This window comes from Phocoena sinus, chromosome 15 (genome assembly GCF_008692025.1).
Source record: "Phocoena sinus isolate mPhoSin1 chromosome 15, mPhoSin1.pri, whole genome shotgun sequence".
NCBI classification, from domain to species: Eukaryota; Metazoa; Chordata; class Mammalia; order Artiodactyla; family Phocoenidae; genus Phocoena; species Phocoena sinus.
This window is the reverse complement of record NC_045777.1, coordinates 24,902,082-24,927,713: the sequence shown is the minus strand read 5'-3', so window position 1 is coordinate 24,927,713 and position 25,632 is coordinate 24,902,082. Positions and strand designations below refer to the sequence as shown.

Here is a 25,632-nt window from a genome sequence, read left to right as displayed (position 1 = left end):
TCTGCAGGTATGCCTTCTCCAGATCCATGTGACTTCACCACCGGGAACCTCAGGAGTGCTAGACCATTCTAGCCCATCAAAGTTATTCTTCTCCACTGGCTGTGAAGGAGAAGGAGATACTCAGGTTCCAGGACACTGGCTCAGACAGGCCTTATTGAGTGAGTCTAAAGACTTGTAGACGTCAAAAGGTTTTTAAGGGTTTCCCTGGTGGCGCAGTGGTTGAGAGTCCGCCTGCTGATGCGGGGGACGTGGGTTCATGCCCCGATCCGGGAGGATCCCATATGCCGCGGAGCAGCTGGGCCCGTGAGCCATGGCTGCTGAGGCTGTGCGTCTGGAGCCTGTGCTCCGCAACGGGAGAGGCCACAACAGTGAGAGGCTCGCGTACCGCAAAAAAAAAAAAGGTTTTTAAGAATAATCATCATAACATAGTAATGAATCAAAAACATGCAGACATTTGCTTAAATGACCCTGTAGAGACTGGAGTTTAAAAAAAGGAAGGGGATGCCTAGATTCAGGGGTCTAGCAGAATGGACTTGCTTGAGAAAATCAAGCAAGACAACCAAAGAGGACTCTTGGGATTGCCCCACCAGGACTTCTGAGGCCACTCTAATGAAATGACTTACCAGTGTGGTAGAGTAGCCTCTATGGCACCCACATTGGTCTAACTCTGGTTGAAATTGCACAACCAGGGTGGGCTGACAATCTTTGGGACACAAAACAAGGTCCAACATTCAAGGCTTGGCAGACCTGACCAAGACTTTTCTCCTGCCTTTGAATTTATATAGTTCCTTAATTATATGCCCCTTAACACTTTTTCTTTTGTATTAAAAGTTGTGCTCATCTCAACCTTCCTTTTAAAGCTTTTTTTTTTTTTTTTTTTTTAATTTATTTTTTGTCTGTGTTGGGTCTTCATTTCTGTGCAAGGGCTTTCTCTAGTTGTGGCAAGCAGGGGCCACTTTTCATCGCGGTGCGCGGGCCTCTCACTGTTGCAGCCTCTCTTGTTGTGGAGCACAGCCTCCAGACGCGCAGGCTCAGTAGCTGTAGCTCACGGGCCTAGTTGCTCCTTGGCATATGGGATCTTCCCAGACCAGGGCTCGAACCCGTGTCCCCTGCATCGGCAGGCAGACTCTCAACCACTGCGCCACCAGGGAAGCCCTCAACCTTTCTTTTAGATTGGAAACTGCATCTTTTCCATCTTTATACCCCCCACAGCAATTCCACTAGGCTTCATGAGATACAGCCATCTTTGTTACATAGAAAATTCTTATATGAGTTTATTTTCTCAGACTTTATTTGGTCCTACTGACCTTTCTGGTTCTAGTACCCCACAATTAAAATTAATATAGCTTTATAATACTTTTTAATATCTCATAGGATGTGTTCCCCTTATTATCCTTCTTTTTCAATATTTTCTTATTTTTTGGCCACGCCATGTGGCTTGCGGGATCTTAGTTCCCCAACCAGGGTTCAGACCCAGGCGCCTGGCAGTGAGAGGGCCGAGTCCTAACCACTGGACCTCCAGAGAATTCCCTTTCAATATTTTCTTGGTTATTCTCACTGTTTTTCTCAAATGAACTTCAGAGGCAATTTACAGAAAACTAAAATAAAATTGCATTGGGATTCAGATGGCGATTATGTTCAATTTATACATTAATCTGGGGGAAATTTTTTAACCATTATAATTCTTACCTCAAGGAAAATAGCTTGTCTTTCCACGTTTTCAAGTTTTTTCTCATATCTCTCAGTAGAGCTTATAGCTTTTTTCATATACATCCTTATAATTGCTTAAATGCATAATTGCATAATTGCCTAATTATTTTTGTAATTCTTTCTGCCGTGAATTAGATATTTTTATTTTGCCATTTTCATAGTTTTTAAGTCATTATTGTTGGCATATACAAACACCACTGGTTTTTAAATCTTTATTTAGTAACTAGATCTACAAATATTTTAGAACATGTGTCTCATATGTCAACTGATCATATTGGCAAAAACACTTTACCTGTCCGTTATGTACATAATTTACATTAATTAACTAGTGCATTTTCTTGGACCATTATTAATGTAAATTAGGTTTAATCAGGAAGTGCTATTAAAAACTTAATCATACATTGTCTGCAAGACAGTGCCATCCAAGAAAGCCACAAAATTTAATTTTAAAAAAATTTTTATTGGAGTATAGTTGATTTATAATGTTGTATTAATTTCTTCTGTGCAGTAAAGTGAATCAATTGTACATATACATATATCCACTCTTTTTTTAGATTTTTTTCCCATATAGGTAATTGCAGAGTATTGAGTAGGGTTCCCTGTGCTATACAGTAGCACAAAATTTAATTTTAAAACAAGTGACAGCTTTGCAATAAAAGAACAATGTCCTCACTTGGCTTATAGTTTACTAAATTTGAATACCCATGCAGAAACTAATGGTACTAGTAGGTAAGTTTGGTAATAACAGCTACCATTTATTGAGATTTTACTATGTACCAGCCATTAAGATAGACATTTTGTATTAGTTATTTCAATTAATGCTCACAACAACTCTAGTATATAGATATTAATATTCTCATTTTACAGATAAGAAAACTGAAGCTCACAGGGCTAAAATTGCCTATCTATGGTTACATAGCTAGTTAATGGTAAAGATAGAATTTAGACCCAAGTTGTCTGACTTTAACTTCAAAAGCATGCTTTTGACACTTGATTACTTACCCTAAGAGGTATAATACTGTAAATTTACAACAGTAAATACTGTAAGTTTACTATAGTATATACTTGACTCTCACAGATGGTTAAGACCACAGCATAATTCTGTTCAGTGCCTTAATTTTGTTACCTCAAATAGAATGAACACGACCAACCAAGATGGGATAACTGGGACTGAATTTACACCTAAAACAACTTAAAAAAGGAATAAAATATTTGAAAAAAATGGTTTCAACGGATACCAGGTTATGAAAGGCAGTGATCCCTGAAAGATGGAAAACAAATGATCCTTACAATTTTCTTAGCTAAACTACTGGAAATTTTCCAGGCCATGCTGCAATGAGGGGGAAACCAGGCAAACTGGCAATCTCCTTGAGTTGAGGAGAGACGATGCTGGGAATCTTTAGAGGTCAAAGCATATACAGCTTTTGGGGCAGAGTTTCAGAGAGGAAATTGCTGCACAGAGAAAGAACTCCAGAAATCTTCAGAAGATTCCTCCTAGAGTATACAGCAGAATATGAAGAAACTACCCAAGGCTGCGGAGAGAACCACTGAAAAAGATTAGTGGGGAAAAAAACCAATATCACACAGGGCTGGAATGAGTACCTATTCCTACCATTCACCGTGGAAAAATCTCATAATTCACATGGCATCAGGACGAGTACTCAGAAGGTTTTGCCTTAATACTGGGAAAAAATTAATCCCAGACTAAAGATTGCTGTGGTCCAGCCTAACAAAGCTTAATATCAAGACCAGAAAGAATAAAAATGTTTCCAAGTACCCAAAACAAAGCTCAAGAATATTTACAGGAATACAAAAACATACATCACCCAACAAGGTAAAATTTGCAATGTCTGGCCATCCAAACAAAATTTACCACACATTCAAAGAAGCAGGAAAATATGAACCTATAATTTGGACAAAAATCAATCAATAGAAACCAACCCAGAAACGATACATATGATAGAATTAGTAGCAAGGACATTAAAATAGTTGTTGTTACCGTATGGCTTATGTACAAGAAGCTAAAGAAAGGATTGACCATGTTAAGTGGAGACATGGAAGATATAAAAAAAGACCCAACTCAAATTTATAGAGATGAAAAAGATACTGGATGAGATTAATGGCATATTAGTTGTTGCAGAAGAGATCAGTGAACTTGAAGACACAGAAATAAAAAATGAAACAGAGAAAAATGACTGAAAAAATATACATACAGGCATACCTCATTTTACTGCACTTGCTGTTTTTTACAAATTGCATTTTTTACAAATTGAAGGTTTGTAGCAACCCTGCATTGAGCAAGTCAATTGGCACCATTATTCCAACAGCATTATTTTTAAATTAAGGTGTGTATTTTTTTTAGACATAATACTATTGGATACGTTATAGACTACAGCATAGTGTAAACATATATGCACTGAGAAACCAAAAAATTTGTGTGAATCACTTTATAGCGATATTGACTTTATTTCAGTGGTCTGGAACTGAACCTTCAGTATCTCCAAGTTATGCCTGTATACAGATTATCAGTGAACTCTGGGACAATTTTAAGCAATCTTATATATGTGTAATTGGAATTCCTGAAAATTGAAGGAAGGGAGAATCAGAAAAAAATATTTGAAAAAATAATGGATGAATCTTTTCTAATAGTGATGAAAACTATAAACCCATAGAGCCAAGAAATTCAACAAACCTAAACAATATCAGGTTTCTTGCTGGGTATAATGAAAATCAGAAGACAGTGGAGAAGACATGTTTAAAGTGCTGAAAGAAAAAAAGACCCCTGACAACCTAGAATTCTATACCCAACAAAAATATCTTTCAAAAATGAAGGTGAAAGAAAGATTTTTTTCAGATTAAAAAGTTGAAAGAATCACCAACAGAACTATACCACAAGAAATCTTAAAGAAATTCTTCAGGCAGAAGAAAAATAACACCAAATGGAAACTTTGTACATTCTATACACAAAGAAAGGAGAGTATCAGACATGGCAACTACATGGGTAGATAGAAAATTATTTTTTATTATTTAAATCCTTTAAAAGATAGTTCAACTTTTTTCCCATTTTTTTATTGTAGTAAAATACACATAACAGTTCAACATTTTAAAGCAAATATAATAACAATGTTTCGTGTGATTTAGAACATGTGTAGAAGTAAAATGTATGACTCAATGGCACAAAGTCCAGAAAGGAGAAATGGAAGTATACAGATATAAGGTCCTTTTTTTTAAAAATAAATTTATTGTTTTTTTTAATCTTTTTTTAAAATTTAAATTTAATTTTTTTTTGGCTGTGTTGGGTCTTTGTTGCTGCGCATGGGCTTTCTGTAGTTGCGGCGAGTGGGGGCTACTCTTCATTGCAGTGCACGGACTTCTCATTACGGTGGCTTCTCTTGTGGCAGAGCATGGGATTTAGGCACACAGGCTTCAGTAGTTGTGGCACATGGGCTCAGTAGTTGTGGCTCACGGACTCTAGAGCGCAGGCTCAGTAATTGTAGTGCACAGGCTTAGTTGCTCCACAGCATGTGGGATCTTCCTGGACCAGGGCTAGAACCCATGTCCCTGCATTGGCAGGTGGATTCTTAACCACTGTGCCACCAGGGAAGTCCTTAAGTTTCTTATACTACATGTGAAGTGGTATAATATCACTTCAAGGTAGACTGTGATAATTAAAGATGTATATACTCTTAACTCTAAAGCAACTACTAAAATAACATAATAAAGTTATAACTAATAAGCCAATAAAGGATATAAAATAAAAAATACTCAATCCAAAAGTAAACAGAAAAGGGAAACAAAGAACACATGAGATAAATAGAAAACAAAGAACAAGATGGTAGATTTAAACTCAGTCATATAAGTAATCACATTAAATGATTATTAAATGGTCTAAATATCAGTATTAAGGTAGACATTGTCAGACTGGATAGAAAGGCAAGACCCAACTGCAAACTGCCTCCAGGAAGCTCACTATAAATACAAAACCACAAATAAGTTAAAAGTAAAGGAATGGGAAAATGTTATACTAGCACTAATCAAAAGAAAGCTGAAACGGCTCTATTAATGTCAAATAAAGTAGATTACAAGACAAAGAATATTACTAGGGATAATGATAAAGAGATCAATTCACCAAGAGGATATAACAATCCTAAACGTTTATACACCTAACAACAGAGTTCCCAAATACATGAAATAAAAAACTGATAGGCTTGCAAGAAGAAAGAGGCAAATCCACAATTATAGTAAGAGATTTCAACATCCCTATATTAATAATCCATAGAACAAACAGAAAAACGTCAGTAAGGATATAGAAGACTTGAATAATACTATCAACTGGTATTTGACCTAACTGGTAATTATAGACGAATCCATCCAACAGTAGCAGAATACACATTATTTTTAAGAAGAGAATGTTTGTCATGATTGACAATATTCCAGAACATAAAATAAGTCTCAATAAATTTTAAGTTACACAAGATATGCCCTTTGACCACAGTGTAATTAAATCAGAAATAAATACCAGAAAGTTCTCTGAAAAATGCTCAAGTATTTGGAAACTAAATAACACACTTATAGATAATCCATAAGTCAAAGAAGAAATCAAAAGAAATGTTGTAAAATATTTGAACTGAATAAAATTTATGAGATGCCAATAAAGCAGTACTTGGAAACTTATACTGCTAAATTCCTATATTAGAAAAGGAGAAATTTCTTAAATCACCTTAAAGAACTAGAAAAAAAAAAGCAAATGAAACCCAAAGAAAGGAAATAATAAAATTGAGGAAAAGAGGAAACAATAAAGATTAAAACATAAACTAATGGAACAGAAGAGAGAAAAAACAATAGAGAAAATAAAGGAACATAAAAGTTGATTATTTGAAAAGTTCAATAAAATTGATAAACCTGTAGCCAGACTGATTAGGAAAAAAAGAAGGAAGACCTAAATTACCAAGTTAGAAATTAGAGAGAGATATCACTAGAGTCTACAGATATTGAAAGGATGAGGGAATACCAATAAATCAACAATTTATTTTTTTAATAAATCAGCAATTTAGATGAAATAGACAAATTCCTTGGAAGACAAAAACTATGAAAGTTCACTCAAGAACAAAATCATATAACAATATTCCCAAACCTATTAAAGACATTGAATTTATAGTTAAAACTCTTCCCACAAAGAAAATTTCAGGCCCAAATGACTTCACTGGTCAATTCTACTAAAGATATAAGGAAGAAATAATACCAATTCCACACTAACTCTTCCAGAAAATTGAAAAAGAAGAGAATGTATGCCAACTCATTCTATGAAGCTAGAATTACTCTCAAACCAAAATCAAAGACATTACAAAAAAAGAAAACTAAAGACCAATATACCTAATGAATATAGCTGTAAAATTCTTTACAAAATTTTAGCAATTCAAATCCAACAATGCAATAAAAAGGATAATACATTATGACCCAAGTGAGATTTATCTCAGGAATGCAAGGTTTGCTTAAACATTCAAAACAATGTAATTTACCATTTTTACAGACTAAAAAAAACCCTATATGATTGTTTCAATAAATGCATTAAAAAGCATCTGAAAAAATCCAACATCCATTTCTGATTTTTTAAAAATCTTAGCAATCTAGAATAGAAAAGAACTTCATCAATCTGATAAAGGGCATATACAAAAACCTACAGCTCATGTTATATTTAATGATTAAAGACTGAATGTCTCTTTCTATGATAAGGAACAAGGCAAGGGAATCTGTTCTTTTGTTCAACGTCGTACTGGTGGTTTTAGCCAATGCAGTAAGACAAGGAAAAGAAATAAAATTCACCCAGTTTGGAAATGAAATATTAAAACTGTATTTATTTGAAGAAGACATGATTGTTTATGTAGAAAATCCAATGAAACCCTCAAAAAGTCTGTTAGAACTGCTAATTTTAGCAAGGTTGAAACATTCAAGATCAATATACAAAGATCAATTGAATTTTTATATAATAGCAGAGGCAATAGAAATTGAAATGTAAAAAAAAATCATTTATAATAGCATCAAAAATATTAAATTATTTGTGATAAATCTATACAAGACCTATATACTGAAACTATAAGACATTACTGAGAGAAATTAAAGAAACTCTAAATAAGTAGAGATATACCATGTTCATGGATTGGAAGACTCAGTACTGTTAAATATCAATTATCTTCATATTGATCCAACACAACCTCAATCAGAATCCCAGGAGTTTTTTTAGAAATTGACAAGCTTATTTTAAAATTCATGTGGAAATACAAAGAACGTAGAATAGAATAGCCAACACACTTTGAAAAGAGGAACAAAGTTTGAGGACTTACTCTCCCTGACTTTAAGACTTGGAAAGTAATCAACAAAGTGTAGTATTAGAATAAGACAAATAAGTCAATAGTTCAAAATAGAGAGTCCAGGAATAGATTCACACATATATGGTCAATTGATTTCCAACAGTTACAAAGTATAGTCTTTTCAGTAAATGGTGCTAGTGCTGGAACAATTAGATAACCATAAGCAAATGGTTATGAACCATTTGGAGTTCATTTTATGAACTCCAACCAATAACCTCACACCATATACAAAAATTAATTTGAAATGAATTGTAGACATAAGTGTAAAATCTTGCTGTATGGTGAGATAAACAATAGAACGTTTAAAATAAAACATAGGAGAAAGTTTTGTGACGTGAAGTTAAGAAAAGTTTTCTTAAATATAACATGAAAAGCACAATGTACAAAAGAAAAAATTAGTAAATTAGACTTTATCAAAATTAAGAACTTCTACTCTTCAAAAGACACTGTTAGAGACAATGAAACTCCAAGCCTCTGACTGGGAGAAATTATTTACAAATAACTTACCTGTCAAAGGACTTGTTTCCAGAATATAATAGGATATATAAGAAAACAAACAGCTCAATTTTTAAATAGGCAAAATAGTTTAACAGACACTTTATCAAAGGAAATATATAGATGGAAATAAGCTAATTAGAGAAACACAAATTAAAACCAAAGTGAGATACCACTATACACACCTATTAGAATTTCTAAAATTAAAAAGACTGATCATATCAAGTGTTGGTGAGGACATGGAGCAAATGGAACTCTCATGCACGTCAGATCTAGGGTTTGATTTTAACCTACTTATAAGTTGATAAGTTAGCTTATTGTTGTTTTGTGGGTGCTGATGGAGACATGAGACTCTTGGGTCAAAGTACTTTATTACTCACCAAACAGCAAGCAGCATAAGCATCAGCCTTTTGCATCAGTTCCCCTTGCCCTCAGATTCAACAGGGGCAACACAGAGGACCCAGATGCTTGTCTGCAAACATGGTGAAATGTTTTACATGAGAGGAATGCTGAGCTCGGGGAACCCACTGTTTTTTGTTTGTTTGTGTTGTGCTGTTTTATTGTAACACCTACCTATAGTTCATTTTATTTACATATCATGTAATTTTTTTTTTAAGATGTTGGGGGTAGGAGTTTATTAATTTATTTTTGCTGTGTTGGGTCTTCGTTTCTGTGCAAGGACCTTCTCTAGTTGTGGCAAGCGGGGACCACTCTTCATCGCGGTGCACGGGTCTCTCACTATCACAGCCTATCTTGTTACGGAGCACAGGCTCCAGACACGCAGGCTCAGTAGTTGTGGCTCACGGGTCTAGTTGCTCCATGGCATATGGGATCCTCCCAGACCAGGGCTCGAACCCGTGTCCCCTGCATTAGCAGGCAGATTCTCAACCACTGTGCCACCAGGGAAACCCCCCGCTCAGTTCTTAATTCTGTGATTCTCAGATCACGAATTCATTCACTTCTCACTGGATATTAATTGAGCATCTCTGGGGCCAGGCCCTGCATGAGGACCTAGGGATACAGTGGCAAACAATGTATTTAAATGCCTTCCCTCGTGGAGCTTACATTATAGAAGAGAAATACAGGCACTGAACACATCACACAAATAATTATAATTTTATTCACTCTAAGAAAGAAAAGGGGCTTCCCTGGTGGCGCAGTGGTTGAGAGTCCGCTTGCTGATGCAGGGGACACGGGTTCGTGCCCCGGTCCGGGAAGGTCCCACATGCCGCAGAGCGGCTGGGCCCGTGAGCCATGGCCGCTGAGCCTGCGCGTCCGGAGCCTGTAGTCCACAACGGGAGAGGCCCCAATAGTGAGAGGCCCGTGTACCGCAAAAAAAAAAAAAAAAAAAAAAAAGAAAGGAAAGTACAGGTTGCTGTGAGAATATATACTGGGGAGTCCTAACCCAGTTTACGGGGTCAGAAGGTGTGTTAAATAGGTAACAAAAAAGGCAACAACCAGGCAAATCTACTTGAGGCTAATTCTATCTCATTGTGCAACTACTATAGGAATTCAAATAGTAAACAGTAGAGTTAAACCACAGTGCCTTTTGGCATCTCCAATAAGTTCATAATACCCATGAAACCCAGTGGTAGTATTTGTTCCTATTATTCGTTATACAGCATTGAATCTTTCAACAATTCATGAGCCAGTTAGTTCTGTAAAAACAAGGAAATGTCTGTGGTGGAAGTCTGTCAAATGGGCTGTGCCTCAGATAGATGGCCCCTCATTCCAGTTGTCCCTGAGATGTCATAAAACCTTTCCCTAAAGATTTTCTTTCATAACTGGAAATGGAATTTTTCTCTTGCTCCCACTTTCAACCCAAACTCTCCTAAACCCAAGATTACAGAGGCTCTAAGGCAAGTTCCGCAAACTCTGTCCCATTGTTTGCTGGAGAAAATCAGACTAGGGTCTCTGTGGTGCCTCTGGAGTTCATAGAATGGCTATGGGGGCATTGGGTAGAAATGAAGAAATGGGAAATTGGGGCAGAATTGGGGTCCTTTGAGAGGGAGAGAAGAGTGACTGCCACTTCAGTACTGGGAGGCTTGAATCTCAGCCCTGACTTGCAGTCTGACCTCAGGGTGACACTGAACCCCTCTATTCCTATTTCTTCATTGAAATATTTCCTTGACTCATCTTAGGAGGATGGGAGATGAGCTCCCTGAAATCAGGAAAAAATCTTCTAAAATCTGTAATGTTCTATATTCTTATTTTATCTTCTATAACTTATTTTGCCTATTTTTCCTTGGGCTGCACACCTATAATGCATTTAACAACTATCTTTTCCTCTGTGTGGTGTAAGGGAAATTTGAGAGGCAGTATATTCAAATAGTTCAAAACAAGTCATTTAACTGCTCTGTGCCTCTGTCTTCTCAACTATTAAATGAGAATAATTCCTAGTTTATAAGGTCATTGTGAGAGTTAATTGAGATAAGATATATAAAGTACTTAGCACAGTGGCTGGCACATGGTAAGAAATCACTGTTTGGTAGCTGTTATTATTATTACTGCTGGCTAGGCCATATCCAGATCTTTCTAGAGGGTAAGAAAGCTAATAAGTAAGGATTATAAGATGGTAACCTGAGTCTTGGACTGCTATTTATATCACTTACACTGCTATTAACTCATTTTCCCTTCACTTTGAGCAATGTAAAAAAAGAGGGGTTTACAGAGTAGTAAAGGATTAAGCAGAAATTGCCAAAAGGATTGAACAATCACCTCAGTGGTCAATTGTCTGAATTGTTTACTATAGTATCTTGAGTGCCCATGATGCTTGACACAAAATAGAAGCTTAAAAAATATTTTAATTTGTTGAAATTGAATGAATTAATATACTGAAACTCATTGAGAACCTAGATGTTTGCTTTGTGTGATTTTAGACCTTCAGGAAAGTCAACCCAGTCCAAAAATTGCTTAGTTCATTACCTGCCCTAGTGTCAGACATGCTGTCACTCAAGATCCATTCTTTTGAGTTAAGACTTTGTATCATAAAAAGGCTGTTAAAGATGCCTGAAGATACCTCTTTACAGAGAACTTACAAACTCCTTCATACTGCAAGCAAAAAGGAAGGAAAGAAGGAAGAGAGGGAGGGACTTAAATAGTGCTGGGGATTTCTCCATTGTTCCACTCAATACTGTTATTATGAGTGTTAAATGGGAAGGAGGAATTTGCTATCTCCTCATTTTGCTATAATATTGGCTTCCCTGTGCACCGATGCCGAACAGAAGTACGGAGACAGAGATTTTGGAGGAAGAGAGATGGCTTTATTTTTCTGCCAGACAGAGGGGAAGACGCAGCAGGCTAGCGCCTCAATAACTGTGTCCCCCCCTCCTTTGGGAATCAGAGAAGATTTTATATGCGGGGCTCGCAGTCCGGGGTATATGATAAGGATCAAAGTAGTGAAGGTCTTGCATTCTTCTTCTTCCTGCATTATTTCAAAACAGTCATAGCTGGCGTCAGGCAGCCGGGTAATTGGGTCCGTTTGTCTCTGTTTATTGGCCTGCGAACTTTTTTCTGAAATGCAAATGCTACAAGGGGTGATTTGCTGCAAGGGAGTGCAGGATGTAATTCACATAGTGTTAAAGAGTAATAGGTTATTCCTGTCCTGTCTCTAGATGCAGACTCAGAGAATGGACTTGAGGACACAGGAAGTGAGAGAGCAGCATTGACCTATATACACTACCAAATGTAAAATAGCTAGTGGGAAGCAACTGCATAGCACAGGGAGATCAGCTAGGTGCTTTGTGACCATCTAGAGGGGTGGGATAGGGAGGGTGGGAGTGAGGTGCAAGAGGGAGGGGATAGGGGGAAATATGCATACATGTAGCTGATTCACTTTGTTATGCAGCAGAAACAAACACAACATTGTAAAGCAATTATACTCCAATAAAGATGTGGAAAAAATAAAGAGTAATAGGCCAGCTTTGTGAAGTACAAATCTAGTTACAGACACTATAGATTAGTAATAGTTAAAAGAAACACAAAAACTAGGAGTGATTAACTCTTTCAGGCCAGGTTATATTTCTTCTCTAGCCTGTTTACTGTTCCCTTTATTTTCCTTGTTCTCAGGAGAGGGAAAACTTCATTTCTATTTTTGCTGCAACAAATTCCCCACTGCTAGTTCATCCCCTCCATATCAACAGAGGAAAGGAAACAGGCGTCATTCATGTCTGGCTGAGGACAGAACTTCAGTTTTGCTCCACTTGACAAACACCAGCTGTCCAGCCCAGGGGCCCATCTATCTCATATTTCAAATCCCCCCTGAGAGACATGACCCCCAAGAAATCTTTATTGGGAGGATGAGGGATGACAGTCTGTCTTCTGTAGCTTCTTTAGGCTGGCAAGGGGCTCGTAAACCCTACCTAGTTGGGGTCACAGAGCTCTCACCCTGTCTGATTAAGGGCCCCAGGGTACCTTCTGTTGTTGTTTTGGCAGGATCTGTTCTGAGAAATGGCTGGAATCTTTGCATCATCATTATCTTGATGTGAACCTATTGTAATCTGGAAGAGACAGAACTTAACAAGTAGTTTAAAAAAACAGAAGCCAAAGATTAGTAAAAGAATTATTATAGCCAGGGTCCCAAGCAGGATTAAAAGCCATGTTCCCTTTGGTAGTAATTTTGATCCTGATCTAGATAGAGTCAGTGCTTGGGTTACCCTGTCTAAAGGAATGGAGCCATTTGGTGTGTTCATATATATAATTTTATGTCCTCTTCTATTAGCCCAGTGTGATTGATGTAGGTGTAACAGACCCTGTTAGAAGTATTTGGAGGAGCGACAACCTAAATGTTAATAGACAAAATAGATCTCATTTCTTTTTAGGAGAATAAGCCTGAAACCCAGTCTAGGCCTGGCACTTTGGGGAGAATTGTAGCCAGGTAGCTGGTTATCTAGTTTCATCAAAGTAGGTTTTAACCTTTGATGTGATATTAACATATAAGTAATGAGAGCTATTGGTCACTACATATGTGTTTTCTCTTTTTGTTAATATATGATCTAAAGCAATTTTATCATCTAAAAGTGTAATAGTTACAAGAGGAGACCTTTAAGAAGTAAGGTTGCAGTTACCAGCTGCCAACAGACATTGTTTTGAGAACGGCTGGTGGCATCCCAAATCTAATGCAGCTCAGAAAACTCAAGTTCTTAGCAATAAAAGAACTTGCCTAAAATCACACCATAGTGTCACCGTTAATGATGTCAGTGTTTCTCTAGGTATGAGAAGATGCAAGAATTGGGGCTCGTAAAATCTTCTCCTGAAAGTATTTAACTATCTGAAGGCCTGTCCTGTCAATTTTTCCCAGAGCATAGAGTGCCTCATTTCAGATCTCCACCCTGAACTCCTTGTAGCGGGTGTTGAAGGTCACCAGCTACAGCAGCTCATGATTTAATCCTTGTAGAAGTAGACGGCAAGTGTCAGTTTTCAGTCAGCAGGACCCCTTTTTGGTCATAATTTCAACCATGGTTTGGGGCATTTCATGACCATTTTGTCCCATGGTGCTAGGAATGCTCATTCCCAGGTCTGGCAAAGATTTGGCTGATAGGCCACTCCATGTGCTGTTACTGGACTAGGCCTTTACTCGCATCCAAAAGTCTCTGGACACCTGTCTTCCTAGTCTCTTATGGTCCAGGACAATATTCCCTCTTGTTGCTTCTTCTCATATCTAGAGTTAGACTATTGCAATCATTGATCTCATATGGAACTATAAATCATCATTTTATCAGAGGCTCAGTTACACTTTTGGTAACGTAAGAAACAATCATTTTTTTTTTTTGAAATAGGCAAAATACAAATAGCATAGCTGGCAGTATTAATAAAGTCATAAGTAAGAATTAAGCCAAGAAGTTCCATTAGGTGCAGCCCAGTATATCCCAGGTCGTGTTAGTCTGTTCTGTACCAATCCCTATGCTTCAGGGAAATTATATTTTGGCATTGTCTGTAAGGTACTCAGCCCAGTTTCCTAGTGTTACTAGACTGATTATCCTTAGTATGATTTAATTGTCCCCAGCACAGAGGAGCCTTTAACCTTAAGTTACCATAGCGTGGTGTTAATTATATAAATCCATCCCATAATTGTGGGAGGTTTTATTCCTTGGCTGAAATGTTGCTTGTTGCTCTGATTGAACTTTGAGTAATAGAGGAAAATTCATATTTATGGTAAGGGTCAGAGCAGGTGTTATTAATTGGTCAGGTGAGGGGATCTCATCCAGTAATATCAATAGTGGCTTGAACATGAGTATAATTTTCCTTTTAAGATAAATTTCCTAAGAGTCAACCAATTAGAGCCACGGAGTGGATAAATCCACTCAGGTAACCCAGAAGTACTAGACATAGGTAACTGGCCACAAACCCAACAATTGGATTGATTTTTAAAACTAGCATAGGATCATGCCTATGATAGAAAAACATTTGATACATATGCAAAGGTCCAAGAAGTCAAGAAAACATTATAAATGAACAGATGAGTCAGGTCCAGGGTCTTTGGTAAGCTGTTTACTTCTGATGTTGTCTTTTTCTCATCCTGGTGTGAGTGTAGTTTCTCCTCTGTTTGAGCGTTGTTTTAAGGTGATTTTGAGGTCAGCAGTCCTCCCTATAGGCCAGTCCAATGCAGGGGCCCTTTGTGAGTGGAAATTAATCCAAGAGTTAATTCCCTTTAGTTTTACTGTGTATGAGCTAGTTAAGAGTACCTGATAAGGGGGCTTCCCTGGTGGCACAGTGGTTGAGAGTCCGCCTGCTGATGCAGTGGACACAGGTTCATGCCCTGTCTGGGAAGATCCCACGTGCCACGGAGCGGCTAGGCCCGTGAGCCATGGCCGCTGAGCCTGTGCATCCGGAGCCCATGCTCCGCAACGGGAGACGCCACAACAGTGAGAGGCCCGCGTACCGCAAAAACAAAAAAACAAAAAAAGAGTACCTGATAAGGGTCCTTCCATACAGTTTGGAGATAGTCCTTTAAATTATGTCTTTTCCAGTATGTATAATCCCCTGGTTGTAGGTCAGTGGGCATCTGATCTTCATCCAAAAATAGATTACTGAGATAAGCTTTAGAAACAAACTTAGAATGTGTCCTTTAATAATTCAATTAAACTTTTTAGCAATATAACATAACAGCAAGGAACTATCCGGGAAGTGAGTCTTAGTAAACACCTTAATTAACAAAACTAGAATTTAATATTCAGTAAAACATAATTTTTTTTCTTCATTGTGAGGGCATTAACCCTGAAAAACCCAGAAGGCTTTATCCCATCAAATAAAAAACGAGGTTTGTCAGGGAGCACAAAAAGCCAAGCAGCTGTCTTGGATTTTCCATAGCCCTGACTGTTTGATTTACAGCTATTGTTTACCCATTTTAAATTCCCTGATTTAGGAGTAGACTGTCATGTTTTAAGGACATCAGGATGGAAAAAGTCTGACAATGAGGGGTTAATTTTTGTAGGAGCATAATGAACTTTATCTACATGTGCCATAATCTTCATAGATCACTATGAAATAATACTTATTTACTTTACCTAAGTAACAAAAGATTTTAAAAGTAAGTGTAAATCACTTAAAGGCAAATAAATTTATATAGTCTGTTATTAAAGCAGCATTCCAAGAAAACTTTGTTCTCTTAAGAGAGAGAGAACCAAATTTCAGTCTAGTCTCAATAAACTTGGCCTGATGATTTATATAACTGTAATTAACCATATAGGCTTTTTGCTTGCTGAAACTGTAAGGAGTTTCAGACTGAACTTTTAAAAGGCCTCTCAGGGCTTCCCTCGTGGCACAGTGGTTGGGAGTCCGCCTGCCGATGTTAGGGGACACAGGTTCGTGCCCCGGTCGGGGAAAATCCCACATCCCACATGCCGCAGAGCAGCTGGGCCCGTAAGCCATGGCCGCTGAGCCTGCGCGTCCGGAGCCTGTGCTCCACAACGGTGAGAGGCCCACGTACCGCAAAAAAAAAAATTAAATTAAATTAAAAGACCTCTCAGGAACGTCACACCAAGGGCTTGTCACAGATTTCGCTTACCAAATCTAGGTGAATTCCTCCTTTTTCAGGGTCCCGAAAATACCTTGAGATTTCTGTACCTGTTAGTGAGGTAGCCTTCCTAATTTATCTGATAAAGGTGCTGGGGACCTAGGAGTTTCCAGTCTCTGGAGGGAGCAGATAGAGAGAAAAGATAAATGTTTTAATTTTGCCCATAGGTGTAAATTACCAAATCGTTGTAAACCATAAGTAGCTTGAGGAGGAGAGCTTCTTTTTATCCAGTTTAGCATTATGGTCTGAAAGTCAGAAACCTGTGTTTATCCAAAAGTCCTTTTTATAAATCTTCTTGAAGAGGAAGAATTTTTGCAAAGGCATCAGAGTGAAACCGTTAAGCGTCTATAATGACAAAAGACTTAATGCAAGTTTAAATTCTGATTATAATGTAATTAACAAGGTAACTTGGTTACTGTTGTGACATGACACAAGATAATAACTAGAATTATAACTGATAACATTTTACCAGGACATATCAGAATTTTTTTGAAACTCCATATAAGTTCTAGACTATCTATATTAGTAACAGTTACCATAAAATATAACCTAAGAAGATTTATTACACATTTGACAATACTTCCCATGTACTTTTAACATACCACATGAACCTAATTAGTGTAATATCTCTCTTTGGGATGTTTCAGGGGCCCTTTGAAGCACCCCAAAGTTAGCTAGAGGTCAAAGAAACTTCATTACAATTTGATTTGGGATGTTTTATCAAAAAAAATCAAAAGAGTTTAGAACACTCAGTCAGATAAGATCATACATCACTGTGAAACAATAGTTATTCACTTAGCCAAAGTAACAGTAAAAGATTTTAAAGCCGAATATCGAACTGATCACTTAAAAGGTAAAGAAGATTAAAATCTGTCATCCATGGCAGTTCAACATCTTAAGAAAACTTGTACCGTGCATAAAACTCTTTTCTCAGGGTCCACTTTCCACAAACCTTTTCTATCACTTTCTGTATCCATCACTTTATTTTTCCATTCAGAAACAGCCACCTGTAAGTCAGATCTACTTCCTTTTTCCTTAATAAAATGCAATTCCATTCCTCATACCTTCTTTACTAAAAACACACATCCTACTTTCCTTAAGCAACCATGAACTGTCTCTTATATCAGCACTCTGTAGATTGGTAAACACACATCCAAATAATAATTTTTGAAGAATGTGCTTTCTTATAGAAAATATCTCAGTGTGGCACCAAACACATTTTTAATAGTTCTAAACCTTTTTTTCTCTGTAAAAGGAAGCCAATATTCAATAATTAATGTTTTAATATCTTATTTTATTTGGAAATGGCCTGGTTATTTAATAAACTTCCATCCTTTAACTTAATTTAGCACAACTCTAAAATTTCAAGTCATCAAACATCTGGAAAGATCATTCTTAAGTAAATATTCATAAAACATAATTATTCCTAAAAATTTCACCCAAAACTCTTATCTCATTTGCAATTTTTTTTCTTAAATTTTCTTCACATCGAGTTATTTTCATTGCTGACAAATTTGTAACAGATATAAGATCTTATTTAGTTTATATTAAACCTAGGCACAATAAAAGTAATATACTTAAGGTTGATGGCTCTAAAGACATGTCTATATTAATTAGATCAACAAACAAACATTAATACCAGGTCCTAATTTAATACTGAATATTTCCCAGTTCACGTGAACCTGAAATTTATTTAATTTTTCTTGTATTTAGAATTGTTTGATTTGTAAGCGCTGACTTTTAAGCCAGTTAAATAGAGCTCATTTACAGGGCTTCCCTGGTGGCGCAGTGGTTGGAAGTCCCCCTGCCGATGCAGGGGACACGGGTTCGTGCCCCGGGCCGGGAGGATTCCACATGCCGCGGAGCGGCTGAGCCCATGACCCGCTGAACCTACTCGTCCGGAGCCTGTGCTCCGCAACAGCAGAGGCCACGACAGTAAGAGTCCCGCGTACCGCAAAAAAAAAAAAAAAAAAAATAGAGCTCATTTACAAATTAACCTCAGCAATATTATCCAAAGACAAAAGCACATACTGAGACATACACATATATCCAGACAGAGAGAGATCTGAGAGTTTCCACTTGAGATTTAAAATATCTCTTTGCCTCTTTTTTTTTTTTTTTCTTCTCTTGGCTTGAAGTTCTACTAATTAACGCAAGGCTGAAGTCTCAGGCAGAGTGGGCTACGTTTGTAGCTCAAGGACATGATAAGAGTTAACTTCAAGGTTTGTCCTAGGCATATTTTTGTTCTCTCAGGGTCAGAATTTTGAAGAAAAGTATTTTAACCAGCTAGCTTTTTCTAACTGCACATGCAAAAAGAACTGGTTTTGCAATTTTAAGAAAAGTTTTATTTTAACCAGTTTTCTCCAGTCTAAAGAATATTGTAGCCATACTGTCGAAAATCATCTTTCTCTTTCTGTGGTCATGATTTCATAGCTAAAATTTAAACCAGATAGTGCTCAAATTGGCTCTGATAACAGGGGTAGACTGGCTGATAAAATGTTGTCCCATCAGGGATTGTCCCTCTGAAGAGGTGGGGTCTTAGTTTGATCAGAAGAATCTGAAGGAGTGAGGGAACTTGCAGGAGTGGCGGAAGCTTGGTTTTCCCCCTCCCCGAGAGTTGGGAGAAGTTAGAAGAGGATCATTTAGAATGTCAGGAGAGGTAGTTTTTATGTTTGTTTTCGTTTTGTTTTTTTCCCGACTCCTCAGGCTTTTGATTATGGAGCCACCTAGAACAGGATTATAAGAGAAGAGGCATAAATTCCTGAACATAAGGGAACCTCAGTCCATCTTTCCTATCCTGTGGCAATAAAGATCTAATTGTAGGAGACCCATTTTCAGACCATTTTTCTTTGTCATTGGATCATAGCTATAGGTCGACCTGTCATTTAAAATTTTCCCTAAGGGTTCCCGGGTGGGGGTGGAACCTTAGAGGAAGCGCTTCCCATTTAGACTGGAGCAGTTGGTAACAGACGTTAGAGGTTAGCGCGCTCAAATCAAAACATAAACGTTCACCTTGTCAGCTGGAAGTCACACATAAAACATAAACCGTAAAAGAAAACAGCAAAGGGATGTTCAAAAAGAAAAAGGAGAAACATGGCGGAGACCCGCCCAAACGTGACTTCCAAATCCCACTCGACCTGGACCGTTGCCCCAAAGCAGCGCCTTACATCAGAATCTCCCTTTGCAGGGAGAATTCCACATCAGGATTTTCTTTTTGCTGGGAAATCCCAAAATTGGAACCGAAGTTCCCGTAAGGGGACGGTCAAAAGTCACGGAGTGCACTCGGGGAGATTCACGTAGGTGCTGACGGGTGTGTCGCGACTTGCCTACGCCCTCTTTCTGATCCTCCAATATTTAGTGTTTTCTCAGAGTGGAAGTCCAGGCCGGCGCGGGCAAGAGAAGAGAAGTTGTCCTCAAGGCAAAAGAAGCCTGGCAGCTGTTAGGTCAGCCTCTCCCCAGTTCTCCGCCGCAGCCTCCGAGTTCCGCAGCCCAGTCGGTGGGCCGGGTGGGATCACGGCACAGCTCTGCAGCAAGGAGTCCCTGGCGATCTGGCCTCAGAGATATCCTCCAACCCTCCGCTCTCCCAAAGGAGACTGGCGTGGAGAGAGATCCCCGAGTTTCCGATCAAGCCGAGGGGTCCTGCGGGCCGCCTGCCCCAGAGCAGATCCCTGACGAGCCCCCATTTTCTTGCGGAAATATCGGCTTCCCTGTGCACCGATGCCAAACAGAAATACGGAGACAGAGATTTTGGAGGAAGAGAGAGATGGCTTTAATTTTCTGCCAGACAGAAGGGAAGACACAGCAGGCTAGCGCCTCAATAACTGTGTCCCCCCCTCCTTTGGGAATCAGAGAAGATTTTATCTGCGGGGCTCGCAGTCCGGGGTATATGATAAGGATCAAAGTAGTGAAGGTCTTGCATTCTTCTTCTTCCTGCATTATTTCAAAACAGTCACAGCTGGCGTCAGGCAGCCGGGTAATTGGGTCCGTTTGTCTCTGGTTATTGGCCTGCGACCTTTTATCTGAAATGCGAATGCTACAAAGGGTGATTTGCTACAAGGGAGTGCAGGATGTAATTCACATAGTATTGAAGAGTAATAGGTTAGCTTTGTGAAGTACAAATCTAGTTAGAGACACTGCAGATTAGTAACAGTTGAAAAAAAAAAAAAAAAACTAGGAGTGATTAACTGTTTCAGGCCAGGTTATGTTTCTTCTCTAGCCTGTTCACTGTTCCCTTTATTTTCCTTGCTCTCAGGAGAGAGAAAACTTCATTTCTATTTTTGCTGCACTCAGGCTGTCTCAGTTCTTTCTGATGAGCTTTTTACCAAGCTAACTGTGAGTCTAATGGTTAAAGGATCATGGCCCCTAAATACAAACCAACTCTTCAATGTGGTGCTTAACTGAAGTAACAGCAATCTGTTCGAACATTAGAGGAAAAACTGGCTGTGTAAAATATGTGAAGACAACATGGCATCCTCTTAAGGGGTTTCAAGGGCAATTTTGACTATATGCAATTTTCACTATATATACTGACTTTATTTATTTATTTAAAAATATTTATTTATTTAGCTGTGCCGGGTCTTAGTTGCAGCACGCAGGATCTTTGTTGTGGCGTGCAGGATCTTTTAGTTGCAGTGTGCAGGATCTCGTTCCCTGACCAGGGATCAAACCTGGGCCCCCTGCATTGGGAGCACGGAGTCTTAACCACTGGACTACCAGGGAAGTCCCTATACTGACATTAGAATCTAACCCCAGGTCACGATATGCCTTCACTATATTCATTTTAATCTGCCATCACTCATTAATCCTGTGTCTGTGTGTCACACATGTGTGCATTCTATGACTAAAGATGGAATGATAGCTAGTTGATATTCTCAGTGGAAAAAGAATAATTAAGCAATTTGTAAATTATGTTCTAAATTTGTATTAATTTATATTCTAATTATTAAGCATTTAAATGAGATCTTCTGCCTTGATTACAATTTTTAGTAAACGAGCTTCAGTTTTGACATTGTATTGTATTTTTAGTTTTTCCATTCAACAAATATTATTGTGCACCTACTAATACTAGGCATAGTGCTGGTTATCACATGTTTCCTTGAAAAACAATAACCACAAAAGTTTTTGTGAAAATCTGCTTCCTCCAAAGCCACTGAGGAGTGATGAAAGAACTAGACCATGAGTGAGGCAAAGTAGAGTCTGAAATCTGCAAACACAGAAAGGAAAACAGTGTAAATATGTGCTAAGGCAGAAAATGTGAGTTCTGAATGAGACTTTATTGACTCTGTAACATGTCTGGCAAAAGGGTGCTTGGTGCCATCTTTGGGAAATATTCTTTCTAGAGTTAAGTGCCAAAGAGTGCCTGGCATCAGGAAAAACAGCCTCTCCGTTGTTGTGATTTAAATGATCTCTAAGCTGTTGGAGATCAAGGGGACACTCTTTGGGACTGAGAAAAAAAGAACATTGCACCTAGTGACTACAGAAAACATTTTTAAAGTACCCTTGGAATATTTATGAAAACTGAACAAATGCTAGGCCATAATGTGAGCCTAAACACATTTTTAAAGGATTAGTATCAAACAGACCACATTCTGGAGCCACAGTGCAATTAGGTTAGAAACCAATAATAGGAGTTCCCTGGTGGCACAGTGGTTAAGAATCCACCTGCCAATTCAGGGGACATGGGTTCAAGCCCTGGTCCAGGGACATCCCACATGCCACAGAGCAACTAAGCCCCTGCACCACAACTACTGAGCCTTCAGTCTAGATCCCGCGAGCCACAACTACTGAGCCCTCACACCACAACTACTGAAGCCCACGTGCCCTAGAGCCTGCGTGCCCCAACTACTGAGCCCATGTCCTGCAACTACTGAAGCCTGTGTGCCACAAGTACTGAGCCCGCATGCTGCAACTACTGAAGCCCACACACCTAGAGCCCGTGCTCCGCAACAAGAGAAGCCACCAAAATGAGAAGCCCACACACCGCAACAAAGAGTAGCCCCCACTCCCCACAACTAGAGAAAGCCTGCACACAGCAACAAAGACCCAAAGCAATGCAATCCCTATCAAACTACCAATGGCATTTTTCATAGAACCAGAACAAAAAACGTCACAATTTGTATGGAAACATAAAAGACCCCGAAAAGTCAAAGCAATCTTGAGAAAGAAAAATGGAGCTGGAGAAATCAGGCTCCCTGACTTCAGACTATACTACAAAGCTACAGTAATCAAGACAGTATGGTACTGGCACAAAAACAGATATGTAGATCAATGGAACAGGATAGAAAGCCCAGAGTTAAACCCACGCACATATGGTCAGCTTATCTTTGATAAAGGAGGCAAGAATATACAATGGAGAAAACACATCCTCTTCAAAAAATGGTGCTGGGAAAACTGGACAGCTACCTGTAGAAGAATGAAATTAGAACACTTCCTAACACCGCACACAAAAATAAACTCAAAATGGATTAAAGACCTAAATGTAAGGCCAGACACTATAAAACTCTTAGAGAAAAACATAGGCAGAACACTCTAACACATAAATCACAGCAAGATCCTTTTTGACCCACCTCCTAGAGAAATGGAAAGAAAAACAAAAGTAAACAAATGGGACCTAATGAAACTTCAAAGCTTTTGCACAGCAAAGGAAACCATAGACTAGACCAAAAGACAACCCTCAGAATGGGAGAAAATATTTGCAAATGAAACAACTGACAAAGGATTAACCTCCAAACTATAAAAGCAGCTCATGCAGCTCAATATCAAAAAACAAATGACCCAATCCAAAAATGGGGAAAAGACCTAAATAGACATTTCTCCAAAGAAGATATACAGATTGCCAGCAAACACATGAAAGGATGCTCAACATCACTAATCATTAGAGAAATGCAAATCAAACCACAATGAGGTATCACCTCACACCTGTCAGAATGGCCATCATCAAAAATATCTACAAACAGAGGCTTCCCTGGTGGCACAGTGGTTAAGAGTCCGCCTGCTGATGCAGGGGACATGGGTTCATGCCCCGGTCTGGGAAGATCCCACATGCCATGGAGCAGCTGGGCCCGTGAGCCATGGCTGCTGAGCCTGCACGTCCGGAGTCTTTGCTCCATAACGGGAGAGGCCACAACAGTGAGAGGCCCGCGTACTGCAAAAAAAAAAAAAAAAATCTACAAACAATAAATGCTGGAGAGGGTGTGGAGAAAAGGGAACCCTCTTGCACTGTTGGTGGGAATGTAAATTGATACAGCCACTATGGAGAACAGTATGGAGGGTCCTTAAAAATCTAAAAATAGAACTACCATATGATCCAGCCATCCCACTACTGGGCATATACCCTGAGAAAACCATAATTCAAAAAGAGACATGGGGTTTCCCTGGTGGCGCAGTGGTTGAGGGTCCGCCTGCCGTTGCAGGGGACATGGGTTCGTGCCCTGGTCCGGGAAGATCCCACATGCCGCGGAGCGGCTGGGCCCGTGAGCCATGGCCACTGAGCCTGCGCGTCCGGAGCCTGTGCTCCACAACGGAAGAGGCCACAACAGTGAGAGGCCCGCGTACCGCAAAACACACACACACAAAAAAAGAGACATGTACCACAATGGTCAGTGCAGCACTGTTTACAATAGTCAGGACATGGAAGCAACCTAAGTGTCCATCGACAAGATGAATGGATAAAGAAGATGTGGCACATATGTACAATGGAATATTACTCAGCCTTAAAAAAAATGAAATCGAGTTATTTGTAGTGAGGTGGATGGACCTAGAGTGTGTCATTCAGAGTGAAGTAAGTCAGAAAGAAAAAAACAAATACCATATGCTAACACATACATATGGAATCTAAAAAAAAAAAAAAAAGGACGCAGACATAGAGAATGGACTTGAGGACACGGGGAGGGGGAAGGATAAGCTGGGACAAAGTGAGAGAGTAGCATTGACATATATACACTACCAAATGTAAAATATATAGCTAGTGGGAAGCAGCTGCATAGCACAGGGAGATCTGCTCAGTGCTTTGTGACCACCTAAAGGGGTGGGATAGGGAGAGTGGGAGGGAGACACAAGAGGGAGGGAATAGGGGGATATATGTATACATATAGTTGATTCACTTTTTTATGCAGCAGAAACTATCACAACATTGTAAAATAATTATACTCCAATAAAGATGTTAAAAAAAAAAAGAAGACCCAATGCAGCAAAAAAATAAATAAATAAAATTTTAAAAAGAAACCAATAATAAAAAAAGCTGAAAAATCTCACATATTTATAAACTTTAAAACTTAATTTCTAAACTCACAGTCTAAAAGAAAAATTATAATGGAAACGAGAAAATACTTATAACTGAACAGTAGTAAAGCTACTATGTATCTAAATGGTTGAGATGCAACCAAGCACTGTTTAGTGGGAAATTCATAGCCTTAAAGGAAAAAAGGGAAGAAAGTGTTAAAGAATTAAGCATCCAGTATATGATGTTAAAGGAAAAATAGAAGAATAAACTCAAAGAAGGCAAAAGAAAATAAAAATCAGAAATTAATGAAAAAGAAAGCAAACATCCACTGAAGAAGATAACAAAGCCAAAATTTGGTGGTTTGGAAATACCACTGGTAAAATTAATTAAGTAAACAAGAGAAAATGTAAAAATAAACAATATTACAAATGATAAAAGGTGATATGATAGGTGGTGAAGAGATTAAATAGATACAAACAATAGTATAAACAATTTAGGCAGCAAATTTGAAAACATATGAAATAGATAAATTCCAACTGATTGGTGAAGAAATAGAAAATCTGAATTGTCCCATGACCATTAAAGAAATTGGACCATAATTTTAAAATCTTACCATAATCTGTATCATGCACTCTGATAAGCCTGGAAAGTAAGGTCTACCAAAATTTCAAAGAATAGACAATCTTACACAAAGTTTCCAGAATATTTTTTTTTAATTTTTAAGGAGGGACACTTCCCATTTCATCTTATGAAGGTAGATAACTTTGATACCAAAACCAAACAAACATAGTGAAAGAAAACAAGACAGGAAAAAACAGTACTGT

At 38.4% G+C, this 25,632-nt stretch overlaps 1 protein-coding gene and 1 long non-coding RNA gene across 8 annotated transcripts in view; one reads left to right on the top strand and one right to left on the bottom strand.

Moving 5' to 3' along the window:
• ASIP (agouti signaling protein) overlaps positions 1-25,632 on the top strand; it is a 118,340-nt gene that overhangs the window by 57,691 nt on the left and 35,017 nt on the right. The window lies entirely within an intron of this gene.
• LOC116739861 lies at positions 12,527-16,868 on the bottom strand. The gene is made up of 3 exons (XR_004345724.1): positions 16,579-16,868; positions 15,484-15,581; positions 12,527-13,072 (listed from the first exon to the last, which is right to left on the bottom strand). It is a non-coding gene; the product is annotated as an uncharacterized LOC116739861 (long non-coding RNA).